We start from the raw sequence: 20,681 nt of genomic DNA, 5'->3' as shown, positions 1-20,681 counted from the left end.
GCCAGCACACCAATATCGGAGCAAAGCTACCAATGATAATAATGCAGCATAGCTGCCAGAAACAGTAAATGTGGCAAAGCCACCAGTATTAGTAATTGTGGCATAGCCACCAGTAATAGTGAATGTGACTTAGTCACCAGTACAGTACTTCCTCCATATCAAAATCCCAACCCAATGCAGTATGTCATGTCATAAATATTATGTGTATGCAAAGTCATACTCAGTACAATCATATATGTAATTCATAAGCACATCAGTCATACGGAACATAAGGGCATAATCGTCATATTACCATACAGGGGTATTACGGTCATTTTACCCTATATGGAATTATAGTCATTTTACCCTATAGGGGTATTACGGTCATTTTACCCTACAGGGGTATTACAATCATTTTACCTTACAGGGGTGTTACGATCAGATAACGACCTCCCCAAAGGTCTACTGTAGCCTCAAGCGACACAAATAACCTAAATGATCATAACGGTGTAAATGGTCCCAAGGCCCATTACTCGGCCCAAGTGGACCCACATGCTCCTATGGCCCATTTAGCCCAATTCCAGTCATGGCTATGCAAACACTATAGCCCAGTCCATAATAGTCACTTACTGTAGATTTTATCTGTATGGGCTCACGAGCCCATTAGGCCCACACGGCCCATTCTGGCCCAACGTGGTCGAAAACAACCTAAGTCATGTGCACAACATGGCAAGTCCAACTACTTCCCACTTAACAGTTAGATTTACACATGTGGGCCCACGAGCCTATTCGGCCCATTCGGCCCATCGAGGCCTAGAAACATCCTATGCCACGTGCACTACATGGCCAGTCCAACCTTCCCCCACCTGACGGTCAGATTCACTCATATGGGCTCACAGGCCCATTACTACCTAAGCCTACGAGATCACTCGTGGTGGCCTCTTCTGTCATACGCCCATGTTTCATGGGCTCAGTTTACCAAACGAGCGTTCGCATGCTAAACCTAACCTTTCGGCTTTTCAGCTTTTTGCCGTACCACAGTCAGATAAGGGTGTATACACACTTTACCAGCTTTTACGCCTATCACCGTTTACAGGGTACGGATACACACCTGTTTACACGACCGCTCCAAGTTTCTCAAGCACCCAACCTACAATCATTCCCACATACCAGCAGTCCTTCAACTACTAGTGTTCATGAACACCAAATCCCCAAATCAATACTCCTACTTACCTTGATCAAATGAGGGTGACTTAATCCTCCAAAATTGCTGACTAGAAATGATCACACACTCTTACCGATTATTTGTATTATGACCACAGATCTTAATAATTGGGATTGATCATAAATGTGATAAAAATCCACAAATATTAGTCTTACAGAATCAAAGGCATATTCGACCTAACCCAAAAGTAAGGTAGCATTCTTACCTTATTCGATTAATGAGAAAAAGGGTTTGACGACTCAAGCAGCCTTTGCACTTCTTCACACCTCTAGGAACCTAAAGACCCAATGAACACCATATCTTGAGGAAGGGATCAACCAAACAGCAATCGAATAATAAGAAGGAGGGCATTCAGCTTTAAGAAACAGAGTAAGAAAGAACAATTTTTAACGAAAGGCAAAGAAATATGAACACCTACCCTTTTGTCATGATCACTTGTAGATATTGAATCAATATACCAACAGCAGAGTATGGAAGCAATCGACAACAGAAGGGAAGGAAAAAAAAATCGACCAAAGCACTACCACGCAACATGTAATATCCTGAATTAGGGCTTAATCGGAATAGTGGTTTCGTGACCACAAATCCGAGATAGAAATAATTATTTTACAATGATTTTTATGTTTATGATATGATTGCATGATTGTGTGAAAATTTCATGATGAAATTCTATGCCTAAAGTGCTTAAATTGAAAGTAGGGACTAAATCGAATAAGTTGCAAAACTTGCATTCTAGAAGTTTTTAGTATGAAATTGTTTTGGAATACTAATGAGGAGGTCTTAAATAGAAATTTGACCAATTTTAAGTTCATGGAAGGAATTTTTGGAAAGTTTAGTAGTAAGGGTATTTTGGTCATTTAGTTATTAAAATGAATTAAAAACAAAATTAAAAGCCAATTTTTGTCCATCTTCTTCATTAGGCCAAAATTTCAAGGGTTCTCCATAGCTAGGGTTTGTTTCAAGCTTCCAAGCTCCATAGTAAGTGATTCCAAGCCCTGTTTTTAATGTTCTTTCCGTTTTTGGAATCCCGGTAGCTCGATTAAGCTTATGTTAGCAATAATTCAACCTAGGGTTTATATTTGGAAAAATACCCATAGGTGAAATTTGTGTATTTTGATGTTTTATGATAGGATATGAGGTTTTAAATTATGTTAGACAACTTGTGCTACTCGATTTTGAGTGAAAACGAGTAAAAGGACTTAATCGGCAAAAATACCTAATAGTCACCAGTATATGTTAGAGAGAGAATTTGATGTTTCCATAGAAGGGAAAAGCGATCAGCATGTTATAAAACATAAGAATAAGGAATAAAGTTTAATTCCCGAGCCTAGGGGCAAAAGTGTAATTTTTCCAAAGTTCGTATTAAATGTTGTTTTGATGAATGTATGTATTAAATAAGATTAATTTGGTATTATAGATCAAGAAAAACGAGATTCAAGTCGTGATCGAGGAAAAGAAAAGATTGTGGACTAAATTGCAAAATCTTTATATTTTGGTACCAAGGTAAGTTCATGTGTAAATAATGTAGCATAAATGTTATTTTTAAGTTATTAATGTTAATTATATGATATGCTGATTTTTAATCGTGAAATATTATGCTTTGAGGTTAATGTTGAGTAATATGCCAATTATGTTTACTACTTGATAAATATGAATTGCTACCGAGTATCGGTTCCGATATTCCATGGAAGACGGCAATGTGAGATCGAGGGAAAAAGCCCGTTTGAACCTTAGGAATAGATTAGGATACAAGTGACATGTCACTAGGATGGTTGAGCATCCGAACTCGTTGAGTTGAGTCCGAGTTCGTGAGATGGAACTAGGCATCCGAACTCCTTGAGTTGAGTCCGAGTTCACTTATGGATGCGAACGCCCGAGCTCGTTGAGTTGAGTCCGAGTTCACTTAGGGGCGGGTTACGTGATTTCTTGATTACATATGAGGCACTTATGTGCAAATTATCCGTGTATCCGAGTTGTATTCCGATGTGTTCAACGGGTGAAATTTCTAGTGAAATGGAAGAACACTTAAGATGCAAGTGACATTTTGGTAAGTGTTGTGAAATGGACACTTTGGACAGGTATGTTCTTAACCCTCGGGTTGAAAATAGATACAACAACGATAAGGTGGTAAGATGATGAATGATGTTTAAAGATGTGATATATGTTTTGGTGGTACCATGCTAAAGTTGTTTGGTATATTTGTATTGTTATGTTACTTGTTATTTACATATGAACTTACTAAGCATTTATGCTTACTCCTTCCTTTTCATTCACTGTAGTTTTGAACAAGCCGGCTCAGGAATCGGGACAGGTCGAAAGTTCGATCACACTATCCAAAGGACTTTTATCTTGGTAAATGGCTTGTACAACTACTTAAGTATGGCATGTATAGCAATATACCTATTTTGTGTAAATAATTTTATGATATGGCCATGTTTGGTTGAGAAAATGTTTGATATTGATAAATCATGGTGATGGCAAATTTAGATCATGTTTGATATTATGGAAGTTTAATAGGTTATCTAGTTCATAAAAATTCATGGAAAGATGAAACTTGCCTTAAAACAGAATATTGCTGCAGCAATGATATGAATTTGAAAAATCACTAAAAATAGTATAAATAGAACTAAATGATGAGTAAGTTATGAAATTGAAGCTTAATGAGTCTATTTTCATATGGATTGAACAAAATAGGAATATAAATTATATTTTATGAGATATTTAAACTTTTGCGAAACAGGGCCAGAGTGATTTGTGGATCCCCTGTTCTGACTTTAAAAATTCATAATAAATTTTACTAAAATAATTAGAAGTTTTTATTTATATTTAAAGATTCCTTATTGAGTTTAGTTTTAATAGAAACAAACATCATAGTCATTGAAATTTTGTATAGAGATATATCTGATTCGTAATACACAGAGGTCAGAGCAGTCAAACCCTGAAATAGGGTATACTTTAATTAATAAACTGTACTAATTGGCCCAATAAAAAATTCTAGAAAAAAAGTAGTAAATATATATATGAGTCTAGATTCAGGGAAAATTTACGGATCTTGATTTCGAGTTTTGTAACTCAAGATATGATTTTTCTTATAATTGTGACGCAAGTAGCTAGAAAGCTGTGAATGTAGAAACAAATGATTTGAAGTTCTTAAATTGATAAATTATGTTCGGTAACCCCTCAAGCTCGACTCCGGTGATGGTCTCGGGCGTGGGGGCGTTACACAACAAGAGTACAATATTCGGCCTAGATTGGGACAAGTGAGGAAGAAGGAAGATGATCAATAAAAATTCCAAGAATGAAGTAGGGAAGGTTCGGCTATAAAGAAGCAAACTGATAGAATAATGGGAAGGAGAAAGTGAAAGGTATATCATCCCTGTAGAGAAAAGAATAGAGAGAAAGAGCAGTGTGCTTCGGCAAAAAGCGAAAATAAAGAAGTTGAGAATAGAGGTTTCGGCAAGGTAACAAAAGTGTAATCTGAAGAAAAATGTCCATAAAAGCAAAAGAGCCTAAATGGTCAAAATACACCTCAACTACCAAAATTGCACAGAACCAAAAGAAAAGAAGGAGCAAATGCCAAAACTAAAATGATTGAATCCTATTTGGCAATAATTCCATGACCGAATAAGCACCCATAGACTCCTAAATTTGGCCAACTCTTCCTCCCAATCAAACTGCACGATTTTCTCCACATAATCCTCCCCTTATCTCTCCATGATCCACTCCCAAGACTAGTGCAAACTCTCACACAATAGAGTTCGAATCCATTTCAAACTCTTGCCATCCTAAGTAGCAAAATAATCATCCCTTACCTGCCATGGGGTTCGAGCCCAAGCCCTCCCAGATGCTCCACACGCCACTTGTGACACCCCAAAATTTACCCTAGTCGGGAAGTGGTTTTGGGACCGCTAAACCGCGTCATAAAAATAATTAGCTGTCATATTTGATGCTTATTATATGTATATATGCATGTGTGAAAATTCCATGTTTGAATTTTTTTAATTGAAGGTGAATTTTAGTAAATAGGACCTATGTGAGAAAATCTGGAAATGTGATTGGTTAAATTACAAGGACCTATTAAAGCATGTGGTGAGAATAATGGCTTTGCATGTCAAATACCCCTTCTTTTATACATAGTGGCCGGCCATGATGGAGCATATATTAGAATAGGTGGTAAGTTTCCATGAAGTGGTCATTATTTTATGTAAAGGAAAGGAAATAATAAAAAGAAATACTAAGGATAATAAAAGAAGTAACAAAAAAAAGGGGGTCATTACCTTGTTCTTCTTAGCCGTACAAGAAGAAGAAAAAGGAGGGGGGGGAGCAAAGGCATTCGGCCTTTTGAATGAAGAGGAGGTTAGTAAATTTTGTTAATTTTTCTTTTGAAATAATAGTTGTTTGGGTTAATCATCACGTTTTTCTTACCTAGCCATACTAAAATTTCGAATTTAGAGTGTTGGATGGAGCTTTCGGTTATGGTATGTGTGAGAAGAACTTGATTTTTTCTTACCTTTAAGTTTTGATGGATAAAGAAACAAAAGGTTGTTGATGAAAGAAATTAATGTGTTAAGAGATTATATGAAACTTATTCATGTTTATATATGTTATATGCATTGAAAATGGTTGATGATTTTGGAGGTGATTAGCTTGAATCGGCCATGGTATATCCATAAACACGATCTATGCTTGTTATGTTACTCATGGTTAAAACGATTCGGCTATGACTCTTGTAAAAAAAAAAGTAAAAATAGGCATGTGAATTTAAAAGATGGTATGAACAAATGTGGAGTTTTGCTAGTTTAAGAGTATTCGGCCAAGTGTTCATGTGGTGGAAATTAAGTGTTAAATGGAATGAAAATGATGTTATATGGGGGTATGTATATTCGGCCATATGAGTGAATACATAGATGATGTTAAATTTGATTATGTATAATGGGCCATATAGAGTACACATGGTGATATTAACCTTAATTCTTTATAATTGATCAAGTGGATGATGTTGGTTTATATGGTCGAATTTGAATTATGAATATGTACCTTGAAATAGAATGTTGCCGTATGCTTCTTTTGATATGAAACTATTAATGTTACGGGATATAAATAACTAGCAAGGTAATTAAACTAGTTGATGTATTTATTTAAGCTCAAGAACCTAAAGGAGAGGCGTCCAACAAGGGGAAATCGAAGGTCATCGAGTAGCCGACTCGGAATTATTTTACCCAACATAAAGTAAGTCATTAAGCATGTAGTTGGTATTATTTCAAATGGTCATAATGTTTATGTATTGATGCTGAATGGAATGAATAATACATATATATATGCATGTACGTATGTGATGATGAAATTGTTGAATGAAAAGAAAAGAGGTAAGATGTACTGAGTTGTTGATCTCGGCACTAAACGTGCGGGTATAACCATTTATGACCATGAGATTGGCGCTAAGTGCGCGGGATTAAATTGTACAGCACTAAGTGTGCGATTTGACTTGTTGCACTAAGTGTGCGAAATGAATATGATGCACTAAGTGTGCGAATTGACCATGCGGCACTAAGTGTGCGAGTTTGACTATGTAGCACTAAGTGTGCGATTTGATTACGTAGCACTAAGTGTGCGAGTTGATTATATAGCACTGAGTGTGCGGACTCAATATACATTCGTGAATCATTATGGACACTATGTGTGCGACACTATTGAGTCGATCGCGGACAGCGGATCGGGTAAGTGTCTTGAGTTCATGGCTAATAGGTGCTATGTCTATACTTGGTGTTGAGCTTGGTAAGTTTGAACCTATGTGACAAATATACTTGAAGTCACGTACATAAAATTTATCGTAGAATGGGTGAAAGGCCGTTTAGTTGTATGTTTGTAACGAAAATAAAATGATTTATGAAAATGCCTCGAATATCCTATTGATGAGTATGTGGATTGTGAATGCATAAATTGGTATGAAATTGAACCGATAGGTTGGAGGAACTATGGTATGGTTCGGAATGGATGGAGTAATTAGCCTCGTTCCATTTTGTTTTCTCTTGTGATAATGTTATTGATGGATGGTAGTGCATAGCTTATGACTTACTGAGTTATAAACTCACTCGGTGTTTCCTTGTCACCTATTCTAGGTTTCTTGGACACATCTATTTTTGCGGGGTCAGGCCGTCATCGAAGTCATCACACCGGATAGCAAGTTTTGGTACTTTCTTCTTAGTTGGCTTAGAAGAACATTTTGTCATGTATAAGCTATTACGTTGTGTTTGAACTTTGGCATGTAAACTTTAAGCCATGCGAAAATGGCACGAATGTTCGATTGAGTTGGATCAAGGGTAGGCATGAAATGGACCTAGTTACTTTCGTAACAGATGCTGGCAGCAGCAGTGTCATGAGATTGAAAAATCACTAAAAATAGTAGGAGTGGAATTAATTGATGAATAAATTATGTAATCGAAGCTCGATGAGTCTGTTTTCATGAGGAAGTAACGAAAAGATCATATAGGCAGTATATTAAGAGATAATCATATTTTTGTGGGACAGGGCCAGAACGGTTTCTGGATTCCCTGCTCCGACTTTGGAAATTCATTATAAATTAACCAGAGATAATTAGGGGTCGTACCATATATGTACAGATTCCTCTCTGAGTCTAGTTTTCATAGAAACAAACGGCATCAGTATTGAAACCCCGTGCAGGGAGATATCCAAGTCGTAATGGGCAAAGGTCAGTGTAGTCGACCCCTGCAACATGGGAGATTTTGACTAATAAACTGTACTAATTGGCCCGACCAAAAATTCTAGAAAAAAATACATAGATGGGCACATGAGTCTAGTTTCTGGGAAAAATTACGAAACTGATTTTTGAGTTACGAAACTCAAGATATGATTTTTAAAACGACTAGTACACAGATTGGGCAGTGTCTGGAAAATAAATTTTATAAGGGGTTAAAGTCAGTTAACACCTCGTGTTCGACTCCGGTGTCGGTTTCGGGTTCGGGGTGTTACATTTGATTGGTATCAGAGCTATGGTTTAGTCGGTTCTAGGACTACCATTGCGCGTATGAGTCTAGCTATACATGCCGAATGTTAATGTTTAAATGTGTGATGACTTCTGACGGTTGAAATGTTTTTGTTTTGATTAGTAAATGGACCCCGGTGAAGAAAGAACCCTAGCGGATGACGTTGAGAGCGTAGCGGCTGCTCCTGCACAAGGGACGCCGCCTGTTGAACCTCAGTCATCTGCGAATAATCAAGGTGAGGGGGCTAAACAAGCCTTCTTTACCATGATGAATGAGTGGGTCGCGCAATATGCCCGAACCAACCCGGCTGTCCAACAATTCCCAAATTTGAATAATCCACCCCAAGAGCCTGTAATGCCATCAGTCGCTGATCCTGTGAGGCTGAGTAAGCCACCTGTAGACTTGATTAGGAAGCGTGGGGCCGAGGAGTTCAAGGCCATAGTAACTGATGATGCCGAAAGGGCCGAGTTCTGGCTTGATAACACCATTCGGGTGTTCGATGAATTGTCATGCACACCCGACGAATGTCTAAAATGTGCTGTATCTTTGTTGCGAGACTCAGCCTACTATTGGTGGAGGACCTTGATTTCCATAGTCCCGAACGAGCGAGTAACTTGGGACTTCTTTCAAACGGAATTCCGAAAGAAATTTATTAGCCAACGGTTCATTGATCAGAAGCGTAAGGAGTTCTTGGAACTCAAGCAAGGCCGTATGACTGTATCTGAATACGAACATGAATTCGTAAGACTCAGTAGGTATGCCCGGGAGTGTGTAGCTGATGAGGTTGCTATGTGCAAAAGATTCGAGGAAGGATTGAATGAAGATTTAAAGCTACTAATGGGTATTTTGGAAATAAAAGAATTCGTAACACTAGTCGAACGAGCCTGCAAGGCGGAAGAACTTGGAAAGGAGAAGAGGAAGGCTGAATTTGAAGCTAGAGATTATCGTAAAAGATCGACGGGTAAAGCTCCGTTCTCAGCTGTAAAGAAGTTCAGGGAGGACATTAATAAGTCGAGGGCGACTGCGGGAATTTCCATCATGGCAAGACCATCGATGGGCTCCCGAGCTACTTCGGTAGCTAGTGTGGGCAATAATCGTCACGAGAAACCTGAATGTCCCCAATGTGGAAGACGACACCTAGATGAATGTTGGGGCAAGTCTACTAGCAGGGCCTGTTACGGATGCGGTTCGAAGGACCACTTCATTAGAGATTGCACGGAGCTGGATGAGAAGAATAAAATTCAAGGTGCAAGACCTAGTGGAGTGACATCTAGAGGTAGACCACCGAGAATTTTAGGAGGCAGGGGTGGTAGTCAGAGGGGGCCTCTGATACGGCCGATCGAGCCGAGAACCGTACTCCTGCTAGAGCATATGCCATTCGCGCACGAGAGGAGGCATCCTCCCCCGACGTCATCACTGGTACCTTCACTCTCTTTGATACTAATGTGATTGCATTGATTGACCCTGGCTCTACTCATTCATATGTATGCGAAACCTTAGCATCCAGTAAGACTCTACCTGTTGAGTCTACTGAGCTCGTAATTCGAGTGTCAAACCCTTTGGGTCAATGCGTACTTGTTGATAAAGTGTGTAAGAGATGCCCTCTAATAATCCGAGAATCCTGTTTTCCGGCCGATTTGATGCTTTTGCCGTTTGACGAATTTGATGTTATTCTTGGTTTGGATTGGTTGACCGCGCACGATGCGGTTGTGAATTGCAAAAGCAAGACTATTGATTTGAGGTGCGCAAATAACGAGATAATCCGAGTTGAGTCTGCGGACTTAAGGGAGTTGCCAGCTGTAATATCAGCAATGTTGGCCCAGAAATATGTAAGGAAAGGGTGCAAAGCATACCTCGCGTATGTACTTGATGACAAGGAGTTAGAAAAGAAACCCGAATCGGTGCCGGTGGTTTGTGAATACCCGGATGTTTTTCCTGAAGAGTTACCGGGTTTGCCACCTGTTCGGGAGGTAGAGTTTGGTATTGAGCTTGTACCTGGAACTATGCCAATTTCGATCGCTCCGTATCGTATGGCACTAACCGAGTTAAAAGAGTTGAAAGCTCAGTTGCAGGAATTGACGGATAGAGGTTTCGCTCGACCGAGTTTCTCACCTTGGGGTGCACCAGTATTGTTCGTGAAAAAGAAGGACGGAACCATGAGGTTGTGCATTGACTATCGTCAACTGAATAAAGCGACGATAAAGAATAAGAGCACGTTTGGTTCGCTGTATTGGATTAGAGGTGTATTGGATTAGAGGTGTATTGGATTAGAGGTGTAATGGAATAGAGGTGTAATAGCAAATCAACTGTTTGGTTGAATGTAATGGAATAGAGGCGTAATAGTAAAACTGTGTTTGGTTGAATGTAATAGAGGTGTAATAGCATAATGGAGAAAACTAAAATGACCAGAATACCCTTAGCATAAATTTGTTTTGGTAAATGATTATTGTTATTGTTATTTAAATTTTAATAAGATTATTTATTATCAAAAATAAATAATTTAATCATATTTAAACATAATTATTATTTAATATATTTTAATTAAAATATATATTTTAATAAAATTCTTAATAATTGATTATCTTATATGAATTTACTCAAATCATAATATATGATATTATAAAAGATAATTTAAAATAATTAATATTAAATATATTTTAATTAAAATATATGATTTAATAAAATTTAAAATAATTATAACTAATAAATTATCTTATATGAATTTGTATAATTTAAAATAATTATTATTACATATAATTTAATAATAATATATAATTTCATAAAATTCTTAATAATAAATTTTCTTATATGAATTTATACAATTTAAAATAATTCGGATCAGTCACACCTTCATTACTAAAAAGTTACATTTGCTGCATTATAATTTGCAATCTGCTGAAATAGTTTATATACAAGATCCACCGCTTAAAAATATGGACTCTTCCTCAGAGCATAACTAAGCTTGAATTTCATTAAATTACTTTCAAAATTTCATTAAATTACTTTCAAAGTTAAGGATCAACATTTAACTACAAATTTTGAGTTTGCTAGTTTACAAAATTGAATTATTTTGGGAATTTGTTTCGACTTGAACATCCTCGTCGAGTAACATCTGAACTTGAGAATCTTCTGAAGTCGAGCGACCGGTTTTACTTGCTTTCTCGGAGCTTGATTTGGATCTAGTATATATTTGCCTGAGAAGAGATTTGCCTCTGATGGACCTGTCTCTTCATGTACTACAGGTGAAGCTTCTGTAAATCATAATTTCACACACAAGTTATTAATTCATGCAATGCAAAATGTTTGAGAAACAGAATAAACCAAGAGGCAGCCTATGTTACGGACTGAAGTTCAACTACTGGAACACAACATGTATGCACGAACATGCCAAAATCTATCATGGATTTATCGTGTTACAAACTATATAACACCTTAAATGCAATACGACATAGAAAAATAATAATAACACGACAAGGGAAAACAAATGATTACCCCAAATAACAACTTAAGATTTACTTGTAAATATATTTTACAACTATAGAAGGAAGAACAAAAGGATAATCAGTAACCAAACCCACCTCCATGTCATTGACAAAACCTTCAACTGAACGATAGGGTGCATAAACAATGAGATCAAATTCCAGACTCTGCAAATCCAGTTATGTACTTTTGAGAAGCACAAGCAAAAGAAAAAAGCAAGACTAAAAGAAAAAGGAAGGAGAACAGTAGCCATACCTGAGACACTATCATCTCGTAATTGAGAATCATTTGATGATCCTGTGAAATCCCCTTACCAAGCTCCTCTGCTGACACATGATTTTCTTCTATCTTACAGGCCGCATACACACAGGTTAACCTAGAGTTATAAAGAAACTTTTCCAATTTAACAATTACATTATTCTCTAAAGAAAGTTTAGTATTCAATGGTGATTATCAGTCAAAGTAACATTTCTTCCACCACCACATACGAAATGACAAAGTCAGGGACAATATACAAATTCCAAACAGTATGTTGCTTACCTGATATTTTCATACATTTTTAAAATAGCACATGATGCATTTTTCTAACATACTCTTAAGCGCAAATCAGAATGACTCATCCAGCATATTACATGCAGAGATAAAGGGCATTGGAGCTTGTATCTGAAAGAGATGTAGAAGACTCGTACATTATATGTTTTGGATGATGTTCCATGACCGACCATTGCAGGTAAAACCTTTTGAAATAAATTAGAGCAGTTGCCTGCAAAACATGAACCACAAACAGAATCACATTGATCATGGCCTCATATTTATTTATAGTATGACCATTATCCAAAAAAAAAAAAAAGGTAGTAAGTACCTGAATTTTATTAGGAAAGTAGAATGCACTACAAACTTCTCGAAGTTTGTTCTCATAAAACACTCGCATGAACTGTTCTTCTTCAATGTTAAGAGGTTTTGGACGAGAATGCTTGTCAGCTGACATGAACAATCAAAATATTACATGGTACGCTCGATGACCTAGCACCTCAAAATAGAACTAAAAAGTAAAAGAAAATTTCATTTACCATTATCTCTTGCAATAGGTTCAGGGTATGATAGTGAACCATCAGCGTCTACTTCCATTTGTGTTGTCCCATACTTCAGAATAAATCAGCAAGTCAGCTTCAATAAAATGAACACCAGAAAGAAAATTTCCACTAGGAATGGTTTCAATAATGGTGGTTTGCAACTGACAACATTTAAATGCTTCTAATGGGAAGTAAAGAAGGGAGTTCAACACCAATTTCATCTAATCTACTAAAACGATAATCCGAAGGTACACTATGCAAACACACACTCAAGCTCGCGCATATAGACATACATACAAAACTGAAAAGAAAGGACTCTGTCATACCTTCTCCAGTGCTTGTATTGCTCTTTGATTTGCAGCCTTGTATTTCTCAACCTATATCAGCAAAAAAAAAATTAAAAACAAAACACAAAAGAACCTAATTTAAACTTGAGAAAGTTCTCAATTAATTGCAATTCCTACTTTTCTATCTTTTCAATCTCTTCTTACATCAATAAAGCATCCATGAAGAAAATTAAGCAAAAAACATTAACACCAGCAGCTTGTAATCAATATAAACAGTGGAAACGGAAAAACATTGCAAAGAAAAATAATTGGTTTTTTCCTCACATTTAAGAAACAATGAAATTTCTCTTTTTTTTTCTTTCATATTATTTACCAGTTCTTGAGGCGAGAAGATCAGTTAGCTCTATGAGTCGATGTATGAAAATCAGCCATGAAGAACTCAGTAACTCGGTAGCCCCTGACTCAGCAATTCGATCGCAGCTACGCAAAATAATTTCTCCAGCCACTCAACACACTCACATCTCCCCAAATTTTAAATTCACAGTGTTTATCATCACCTGATAATCATATATGGAAAATTAAGGAATTAACAAAAGACTGAATGAAACAGAGGGTTAAAAAAACCCAAAAACAGTAGGAAAATAATTTGAGAATTACTTGATTGAGAGGATCAAAGAAGGGAAAGGACGGCGACTCTACTTTGTGGGGGGCTCTAAAATATAAAAGGAATTTAACGGTGAGGGAAGAGGTTCATGCACGGAAGAGGAGAGGGTCGGGTAGGGAGGGAGGGTAAAACAGGGAGATGGGGAGGGAGGCCGGAAGTAATAGCTAATACAGCGAAAAGGGAAGGGATTGGAAAACACGGGAATTTGGGGATTAGGGGCGTAACCGATTACGCGCGTAATACCTATTACAGCGAACCAAACGCCGGAATAGGGGCGTAATGTAATACACACGTAATCGGGGCGTAATGGATTGGGTAATACGGCGAACCAAACACAGTGTAAGTATCCGTTACCGCGTATTGATGATCTGTTCGATCAATTAAAGGGAGCATCGGTGTTTTCAAAGATAGATTTGAGACGGGTTATTATCAGTTGCGGATTCGAGATTCAGACGTACCCAAAACTGCTTTCAGAACGAGGTACGGTCACTACGAGTTCTTAGTGATGCCGTTTGGGCTCACTAATGCCCCTGCGGTGTTTATGGATTTGATGAATCGGATCTTCAGGCCGTATTTGGATCGGTTCGTAGTTGTGTTTATTGATGACATCTTGGTCTATTCAAGAGATGAGACCGAACATGCTGAGCATCTGAGGCTAGTGTTGCAAATTTTGCGGGATAAGCAGTTATATGCTAAGTTCAGTAAGTGTGAGTTCTGGTTAAGAGAGGTTAGCTTCTTGGGTCATGTGGTATCCGCATCGGGTATTCGAGTTGACCCAAGCAAAATTTCAGCCATACTTAACTGGAAGCCTCCGAGAAATGTTACCGAAGTCCGGAGCTTTCTAGGGCTCGCCGGTTATTACCGACGATTTGTCAAAGGTTTCTCGATGATAGCCACACCAATGACGAAGCTACTTCAAAAGGATGTTAAGTTCGAATGGACGGAGAAATGTCAGAAAAGCTTCGATCAACTAAAAACTCATTTGACTGAAGCTCCAATTTTGGTGCAACCCGAATCGGGTAAAGAGTTTGTCATTTATAGTGACGCATCCCTACTTGGGTTGGGTTGCGTATTGATGCAAGAAGGTCGAGTTGTGGCCTATGCGTCGAGACAATTGAAGCCACACGAGAGAAATTATCCGACCCATGATCTCGAACTAGCTGCCATTGTGTTTGCATTGAAAATATGGCGACATTATTTGTTTGGTGAGAAGTGCCATGTGTTTTCGGATCACAAAAGTCTCAAATATTTGATGACTCAACGAGACTTGAATCTGCGACAAAGACGTTGGCTTGAGTTGTTGAAAGGTTACGAGCTTGTCATTGATTACCACCCGGGAAAGGCTAATGTGGTTGCGGACGCCTTAAGCTGGAAATCGCTGTTTGCTTTACGAGCAATGAATGTGCACTTGTCTGTTCTACCCGACAATGTGTTAGTAGCTGAATTAAAAGCCAAACCATTATTGATCCATCAAATTCGTGAAGTCCAGAAAATTGATGATGAATTGGTTGCAAAACGGGCTGAGTGTGTTCCGAACAAGGAATCGGAGTTTCAAATGGATGATGATGATTGTTTGAGGTTTAGAAGTCGTTTGTGTGTTCCAAGGAATTCGGAACTCATTCCGATGATTCTGAACGAAGCCCATTGTAGCCGAATGTCTATCCACCCGGGTAGTACTAAAATGTACAACGATCTGAAACGTCAATTTTGGTGGCCGGGCATGAAACGAGACATTTCTGAATTTGTTTCAAGGTGTTTGATATGTCAACAAGTGAAAGCGGAACATCAAGTGCCTTCAGGATTACTTCAGCCGACCATGATACCCGAGTGGAAATGGGATCGAGTCACAATGGACTTTGTGTCCGGACTGCCATTGTCAGCAAGTAAGAAGGATACGATTTGGGTTGTTGTTGATAGACTGACTAAGTCGGCTCACTTTATTCCCGTGCGTACGGATTTTTCATTGGATAGACTAGCTGAATTGTACGTTTCTCAGATTGTGAGATTACACGGGGTACCTATTTCTATCGTGTCGGATAGAGATCCGAGATTCACCTCACGATTTTGGAAGAAATTGCAAGAAGCTTTGGGTACCAAGCTACATTTTAGCACCGCTTTTCATCCCCAAACCAATGGTCAATCCGAGCGGATAATTCAGATACTTGAGGATATGTTGAGATGTTGCATCCTCGAGTTTAGTGGTTCATGGGAACGGTATTTACCCTTGATCGAATTCGCTTACAACAATAGTTTCCAATCAAGTATTAAGATGGCACCTTACGAGGCTTTGTACGGTCGTAAATGTCGTACACCATTGTTTTGGACCGAGCTCGGTGAAAGTAAAATTTTCGGAGTTGATTTGATTAAAGATGCCGAACAGAAAGTAAAGGTAATCCGTGAAAGTCTGAAGGTAGCCACAGATCGTCAAAAATCGTATGCGGATCTGAAACGGAAGGACATTGAATATCAGGTGGGAGATAAAGTGTTCCTTAAAGTTTCGCCTTGGAAAAAGGTACTCAGATTTGGTCGTAAAGGCAAGTTGAGCCCGAGATTCATTGGGCCGTACGAAATTTCCGAACGAGTGGGGCCGGTTGCATATAGATTGATTTTGCCCCCTGAACTTGAAAGGATACACGATGTCTTTCATGTTTCGATGCTTCGACGCTATAGATCTGATCCTTCGCACATAATTAGTCCGTCGAAGGTTGAAATTCGAGCCGATATGAGTTATGAAGAAGAGCCGATGTGTATCCTAGCTCGTGAAGTGAAGGAGTTGTGGAACAAAAGGGTTCCGTTAGTAAAGGTGTTATGGCTCAAACACGGGATTGAGGAAGCTACTTGGGAAACCGAAAGTTCGATGAAAGAACGATACCCAAACCTATTTACCGGTAAGCTTTTCGGGGACGAAAATTTCTTAAGTGGGGGAGAGTTGTGACACCCCAAAATTTACCCTAGTCGGGAAGTGGTTTCGGGACCGCTAAACCGCGTCATAAAAATAATTAGCTGTCATATTTGATGCTTATTATATGTATATATGCATGTGTGAAAATTCCATGTTTGAATTTTTTTAATTGAAGGTGAATTTTAGTAAATAGGACCTATGTGAGAAAATCTGGAAATGTGATTGGTTAAATTACAAGGACCTATTAAAGCATGTGGTGAGAATAATGGCTTTGCATGTCAAATACCCCTTCTTTTATACATAGTGGCCGGCCATGATGGAGCATATATTAGAATAGGTGGTAAGTTTCCATGAAGTGGTCATTATTTTATGTAAAGGAAAGGAAATAATAAAAAGAAATACTAAGGATAATAAAAGAAGTAACAAAAAAAAGGGGGTCATTACCTTGTTCTTCTTAGCCGTACAAGAAGAAGAAAAAGGAGGGGGGGAGCAAAGGCATTCGGCCTTTTGAATGAAGAGGAGGTTAGTAAATTTTGTTAATTTTTCTTTTGAAATAATAGTTGTTTGGGTTAATCATCACGTTTTTCTTACCTAGCCATACTAAAATTTCGAATTTAGAGTGTTGGATGGAGCTTTCGGTTATGGTATGTGTGAGAAGAACTTGATTTTTTCTTACCTTTAAGTTTTGATGGATAAAGAAACAAAAGGTTGTTGATGAAAGAAATTAATGTGTTAAGAGATTATATGAAACTTATTCATGTTTATATATGTTATATGCATTGAAAATGGTTGATGATTTTGGAGGTGATTAGCTTGAATCGGCCATGGTATATCCATAAACACGATCTATGCTTGTTATGTTACTCATGGTTAAAACGATTCGGCTATGACTCTTGTAAAAAAAAAAGTAAAAATAGGCATGTGAATTTAAAAGATGGTATGAACAAATGTGGAGTTTTGCTAGTTTAAGAGTATTCGGCCAAGTGTTCATGTGGTGGAAATTAAGTGTTAAATGGAATGAAAATGATGTTATATGGGGGTATGTATATTCGGCCATATGAGTGAATACATAGATGATGTTAAATTTGATTATGTATAATGGGCCATATAGAGTACACATGGTGATATTAACCTTAATTCTTTATAATTGATCAAGTGGATGATGTTGGTTTATATGGTCGAATTTGAATTATGAATATGTACCTCGAAATAGAATGTTGCCGTATGCTTCTTTTGATATGAAACTATTAATGTTACGGGATATAAATAACTAGCAAGGTAATTAAACTAGTTGATGTATTTATTTAAGCTCAAGAACCTAAAGGAGAGGCGTCCAACAAGGGGAAATCGAAGGTCATCGAGTAGCCGACTCGGAATTATTTTACCCAACATAAAGTAAGTCATTAAGCATGTAGTTGGTATTATTTCAAATGGTCATAATGTTTATGTATTGATGCTGAATGGAATGAATAAATATACATATATATATATGCATGTACGTATGTGATGATGAAATTGTTGAATGAAAAAAAAGGAGGTAAGATGTACTGAGTTGTTGATCTCGGCACTAAACGTGCGGGTATAACCATTTATGACCATGAGATTGGCGCTAAGTGCGCGGGATTAAATTGTACAGCACTAAGTGTGCGATTTGACTTGTTGCACTAAGTGTGCGAAATGAATATGATGCACTAAGTGTGCGAATTGACCATGCGGCACTAAGTGTGCGAGTTTGACTATGTAGCACTAAGTGTGCGATTTGATTACGTAGCACTAAGTGTGCGAGTTGATTATATAGCACTGAGTGTGCGGACTCAATATACATTCGTGAATCATTATGGACACTATGTGTGCGACACTATTGAGTCGATCGCGGACAGCGGATCGGGTAAGTGTCTTGAGTTCATGGCTAATAGGTGCTATGTCTATACTTGGTGTTGAGCTTGGTAAGTTTGAACCTATGTGACAAATATACTTGAAGTCACGTACATAAAATTTATCGTAGAATGGGTGAAAGGCCATTTAGTTGTATGTTTGTAACGAAAATAAAATGATTTATGAAAATGCCTCGAATATCCTATTGATGAGTATGTGGATTGTGAATGCATAAATTGGTATGAAATTGAACCGATAGGTTGGAGGAACTATGGTATGGTTCGGAATGGATGGAGTAATTAGCCTCGTTCCATTTTGTTTTCTCTTGTGATAATGTTATTGATGGATGGTAGTGCATAGCTTATGACTTACTGAGTTATAAACTCACTCGGTGTTTCCTTGTCACCTATTCTAGGTTTCTTGGACACATCTATTTTTGCGGGGTCAGGCCGTCATCGAAGTCATCACACCGGATAGCAAGTTTTGGTACTTTCTTCTTAGTTGGCTTAGAAGAACATTTTGGCATGTATAAGATATTACGTTGTGTTTGAACTTTGGCATGTAAACTTTAAGCCATGCGAAAATGGCACGAATGTTCGATTGAGTTGGATCAAGGGTAGGCATGAAATGGACCTAGTTACTTTCGTAACAGATGCTGGCAGCAGCAGTGTCATGAGATTGAAAAATCACTAAAAATAGTAGGAGTGGAATTAATTGATGAATAAATTATGTAATCGAAGCTCGATGAGTTTGTTTTCATGAGGAAGTAACGAAAAGATCATATGGGCAGTATATTAAGAGATAATCATATTTTTGTGGGACAGGGCCAGAACGGTTTCTGGATTCCCTGCTCCGACTTTGGAAATTCATTATAAATTAACCAGAGATAATTAGGGGTCGTACCATATATGTACAGATTCCTCTCTGAGTCTAGTTTTCATAGAAACAAACGGCATCAGTATTGAAACCCCGTGCAGGGAGATATCCAAGTCGTAATGGGCAAAGGTCAGTGTAGTCAACCCCTGCAACATGGGAGATTTTGACTAATAAACTGTACTAATTGGCCCGACCAAAAATTCTAGAAAAAATTACATAGATGGGCACATGAGTCTAGTTTCTGGGAAAAATTACGAAACTGATTTTTGAGTTACGAAACTCAAGATATGATTTTTAAAACGACTAGTACACAGATTGGGCAGTGTCTGGAAAATAAATTTTATAAGGGGTTAAAGTCAGTTAACACCTCGTGTTCGACTCCGGTGTCGGTTTCGGGTTCGGGGTGTTACACCACTTGCCACCAAGCCACAAGGCTCTTTGTGTAACATTTTATCCTCAATTAACTAAAAGAAATATTTGCTAACGTCCAGATTCACTTAAGATAAAAACTAAAATAAATTGCAAAACCCGTGCTTCTTTACAACCTTAATGACGCCACAACCACTAGACCACATGCTTCCTTGTGTCATTTATTTAACACAATATTTTAAAAGGCCTAGTTCCAAGCATCCAAGTTTTATTCACTTAAAACCAAAATTTTGCTAAAGCCTAGATTTGAACCTAGGACTTCTCAGACATCCCCAAACACACCCAAATCACTTAACCACCACACCAGACATGCAATTTGTGTCATTCACTTGCACAACTAAATTCCTTTTCCTCTGATACGGGAAGCCCATTTTTCCTAGGCCCAAATTTGGGGTGTTACACTTAGAGACAAACTCTGAAATGTCTTTCTTCATTCCCGACCACCAATACTTTTTCTTCAAGTCATTGTACATTTTCACACTACCCAGATCGATAGACATGCAACTGCTATGTCCCTCATGAAATTTTTTTCGAATAAGCTTATCATCTTTGGGTACACAAATTCTGTCTCGAAACATTAAACAACCATTTGAACCAATCTGAAAATCTAATTCTATACCCGTCTCACACTGAGTTATCTTATCTTAAAATTCTTTATCACCTTTATGAGCTTCTCAGATCTCTTTCAAAAACATTGGACTAGCTCTAAACTATGCTAGAATCGAACCATCCTCAATTACAGACAACTAAGTGTTCATAGACCTCAAGGCAAACAATGACTTCCTACTCAAAGCATCGGAGACCACGTTCGCTTTCACTGGGTGATAGTCGATCACCAGCTCGTAATCTTTTATATGCTCTAACCATCTCCATTGGTAAAGGTTCAA

The 20,681-nt window shown here is 37.9% G+C and overlaps 1 pseudogene; it reads right to left on the bottom strand.

Moving 5' to 3' along the window:
- Positions 1-11,175: 11,175 nt before the first annotated feature.
- Positions 11,176-13,738, bottom strand: LOC107944748 (cyclin-H1-1-like; annotated as a pseudogene).
- Between the last annotated feature and the right edge of the window lie 6,943 nt (positions 13,739-20,681).

The sequence above is a fragment of the Gossypium hirsutum genome, chromosome A01 (assembly GCF_007990345.1).
Source record: "Gossypium hirsutum isolate 1008001.06 chromosome A01, Gossypium_hirsutum_v2.1, whole genome shotgun sequence".
NCBI classification, from domain to species: Eukaryota; Viridiplantae; Streptophyta; class Magnoliopsida; order Malvales; family Malvaceae; genus Gossypium; species Gossypium hirsutum.
This window is presented reverse-complemented; position numbering and strand designations above follow the sequence as displayed.